Below are 4,816 nucleotides of genomic sequence, written 5' to 3' on the forward strand. Positions count from 1 at the left end.
CGTCGACAACTGACGTGAACAGTTAACTTAAAATTTATTGTATACTTTTTGGTCATATGTGCAGGCGACGCAAAAAAAAAACTACGTATTTAAATATTAACCTTTATTTATCAATCTTTGATAATAAAACAACATAAATAAAATAAAAATATTAGCTCTAAAAATGCCAATATTTATTGTTCAATAACTGTAAAAATAATAATATAAACTAATGTGTGGATAATTATGATTATTCAAAATTTAAAAAAAATTTAAATATCGACATAATATGTGATATATCGATTACAAAATACCGATAAGATAATATCGATATTTTTTTTCTGAAATATCGAAAATATTTGCGCAATCTGCCAGGCGCACAGCTGCGAACACGTCGTACGTCGTCTGTTGTTTTGCGTTGGTATTATTATTATCGTCGAGTATTGTAGATGTATTAATTGCAAGTAGCAGGTAATGCAGGGGCGCATATAAGCATACCATACATTGCTGCGGCTGTCCAAAAACATAACACAGTAACTACCCTTTGTAAAATTGTTCAGGAGAGCAATTTTACTAAACAGCAGCTGGAGACCTACAGGAAATCTAGAGCTCTCATTGGTTGTAACTTGTATTACATTGTGATAACATTATACAATTATCAATATTCAATGTTTTCGAATTATGTTTTTCTTCGAAACTTTATTATTTTGAATATTTTTGATTTATTTAATAAAAAAAATTAAAATATGATTTATCCAGCATCATTTAAACATGAAATTGTCAAATATGTTATAATATTATGTTAATATTCTATTAAAGTGTGATGCCAAATCTATGGAAGATATTAATGTGTGGGTTGCTGGGTTAGGTAAACTTAATTATATACACTGGAACTTTCGTTCTAGTATTCCAAATGGGCAGCGAATTATGTGTTCGTAAATATTTTATATTGTATTTACTGAATAATTAACTATTTATGTCATAGGAACCTCAACTAAAATAATTTGAACATTTTTCAGCAATAAATTTGTTTGTCAACACAGTGCTTTTCTACAGTGCGTTATTAGACCGGACACAGTATCATCTACGAGGAATAAAGTTCCACTTATTAAGGTATTTTCATTATACAACTAATCTTATAATTATTAATGTTTTTGTTTTTTTTGTTTAGCTTGTGAATTAGTGAATTCTTCCAGACCATCTATGTGGTATATTATTCTATTATTATTTTAATTTTAATTGTCAGTATATCTTGTAAATTCATATATGTAATCAGTTTTTTTTTACAGGTTCCAAATAAGTGTTATATTTGTAAAATAAAAATTAGTTCTACATTTTTACAGATTGGTCAATAGGTAATAATACAAAAGTTAAGCGATTGTAAAATCAAGCCATAACACTTGTAAGCTTTAAAAATATAAAATATTTATATGACATCTGACTAATAAAAATAAATTTATTAATTAATTACTTTAAATTTGTGTTGATTTTTTATTAACAAACAATACATTCTGTATGGTATTAACATACACTGTTATTTATATAATATATTATACTTAAAATGTATTATATTGTTAATTACATTATTTTAATTTTAAAACTGAATGTGTGTACCTACTCCTACACGTAATTTGAATTTTAACTTTAAGAACTAATAATTTGACATGGCCCATGATCTAAAATGCCTCTTGTAAATGCATTTTGTAATCATTTTTAAATTAATCATAATTGTTATTAAGTCTTAACTACATTAACACAATTAACTAATTTAACAGTTACAAAAAAAAAACATATAATTTGAAAACATTGAATATTGATAATTGTATAATGTTATCATAATGTAGTAGGTACAGGCGTACAGCCAATGAGAGCTCTCGATTTTCTGTGGGTCTATAGCAATGTATATGGTTTGCTTATATGCTGCCTTGGCTATACACGGGGTATTCCGCCGAATTTAAAATGCATTTGTTTATATCGGAGCAGCTATACGTACACGACGGGCGTAATACGCCGCGTTTTCCACCGGTGTAAAATACGCAAGCCGACCGACGTTACCTGCGAGGCGTATCACGCCCGTCGTGTATAGCTGCTCCGATATAAACCAATGGATTTTTAATTCGACGGAAATGTTGCGAAATACTAAATGTACCTATAATATACGATGTACGGTGTTTATTTACCACTATCAACAAAAAAAAAACTAATTTTGCCATTTTCTTTTCAGTCGTCGCGCTCAACAAGTGTAACTTGAATTAATATCATACAAAAAAAAATAGATGATACATCTACGCTATGTAATAGCTATACCGTGGTAGTCCCCGAGTGTCTCATTTGACATTTTTTCTATAAATTTAATTTAATATCAATAAAATTATGTTTGTTGGGTGAAAAAGCGTGAAAAATTAATGCAATAGGCTCCTGTTGATATAATATTGTTACAATTGAAGTTGAAAAATATGAAAAATACATCGGCACAATTTTTTTTTATAAGCATTTGACATTTCAAGTTCAAATGTTGACAAATAGTTTTGTCACGGTCGATATAGACACTTCATCGTAAATTATATATAAACCCAAATTTTTGGTAATCATGTGTAATCATTAAAAATCAAGGGTAATCATTGAAACCAGTAATCTTGTGAACAACATTTCTGTAAGTTACTTACTTGACTTTTCCTGAAAAAAATTAATTCGGTATTTAGAATGAACATGTTATTCAACTTTGTGTTTATCGTTGTTTAGAATTAATACGTAACAGATATTAATTTGCGTTTATCGTTTTTATACCGTAGTTAAAACGTTTTGGATTTTACAGTCTACCATAAGTTTATTCTCTGTCATATTATTCAACCAACAAATGTACGCTAAAAACAATCTAATTTAGTGTTATTATGTATAGATTATGATTGAATTATCCATAGATAATATTATTAATAATGAGATAGCCTTAAGCTTAGTCCCATTAGTCGATCCGGCGTAAAATTATCTACAAAATAAATGTTTAATATATATTTATTTGTTTTAACTGACAAAAATCTTTCTCATACAAATCGTCCTATTTATCTTGATACCTATTTGAAAATTTTATCGCATATCGAAAAGATTTATTTGATATTTCGATTGTGAACTTAGTGATGAGACTTTATCCAATATTAAAAGTCAAGAGATTTTGTTTTTTATATTATTGTCTACAAATAATGTTAGGTATTAGTTAATGTTATTGCTCAGTCCCGTCTAAAATTAAAAATGTTACGACATTTCGAAATATAATACAAGATTCCTTAGGACTTCAGTCTATCTATAATAAATACATAACCACGTTATTATTTTTTTTTAATAAACATTGTTAATTCAGATAAACAATTCTGAAAATGTTTTTTTCATATAACTACTGGTCCGCCGCTATTCTGGTCATATTATTTTTAATGTTTGAAATATACAGGTTATTGCATATTGACTAGGATTGTTATCATCAAAAACAAAATTTCTGCGCAAAGGGATTTTACAAATATCAATTTTTCTTATCATCAAAAACACGCTGACAATAGCTAACAAATTCAAAATCCCGGTGTACGTATACTTGATAATTATTAGCTCCCTTTACGCTGCCAAATTTGTTTTATCATCAAATATTTTATTGAGAAATGTAAAAAAGAAGAACCTTGTATATTTCAACCATGGTATTATTATAACAATCCTTAACGAATATTACAGCATAATGACAAAACATAATATTTTATCTAATTTTTTTACTATTTTTTTTTTTTGATAAATTATAATAAATTATTGAATGCCACATAAATATAAAATTTATTATTTTACTGACTATTGTATTAATATTATTTTGTTAGTAATTATTACAAGTATAATATGAATTTTTTTTTCCATCATTTTATACTATTTTTTTGTTGACAAATTATCACATTGAATATGCCACTTATCATTATAGTTTTATTATTTACTATGAATTTTATTTTGTATCATGTATACTATGTTTTGTTGTCAAATTATAAAATTGTACGCCACATAATTATAATATTTATTATTTTATTGACTACTATGGTCTTCATATTATTTTATTAGTTATTGTTACAAAATACAATAATTTTCTATCATTTTATACTACCTATTTTACTTTATTTTTATAAATAATTTGTATTAAATAATTATATTATAATATGGCATAAAAAAATGATTTTGTAATTCAAGTAATGCGGCTTATTAAAATAGTGTACAGTAAAAATACCTATTATAAAAGTTGTAGAGAGAACTTTTATGACAATCGAAAGAAGGCAGATTTTTTATATTTTTATTAATTAGTAAAATAATTAATCGTTATACTTAAAAAAAAAATTGTTAATTTACCATTCGATATTGGACGATTGGAATACGATATCAAAAATCGGATTTCTTACGATTGTTAAAAAAAGTTCTACTCTACAATTTTTATTATAGGTATTTTTACTGTAAATCACTTCAATAAGCCGTATTACTTGGAGAACAAAATTATAGTTTTTATTTTTATAAAATTGGGACACGAATACAAAATATAAAATTGAATCAAATTAAATAATATTTGTTACAAATAATATAATAATCATTTTCTTATCTGTTTATTTATAAACTATGTACGCCGTATGGGCACTCGGCTGCTATAGGAAACCTGTTTTGACTATGGTGCGGCAATGCCGTTAAGGCGCGCGGGATGGTAGTATGAACTATGAACACCTAGTATCGAACGCTGCCACTGCTTACAGGCGCAGCACTTGACGAGCGTAATTTTCTGCAGTTTTCTTAAAAAACATACTTTGCGCGATCAAATAATATGGGTTACTGA

Source organism: Acyrthosiphon pisum, chromosome A2 (assembly GCF_005508785.2).
Source record: "Acyrthosiphon pisum isolate AL4f chromosome A2, pea_aphid_22Mar2018_4r6ur, whole genome shotgun sequence".
NCBI lineage: Eukaryota > Metazoa > Arthropoda > Insecta > Hemiptera > Aphididae > Acyrthosiphon > Acyrthosiphon pisum.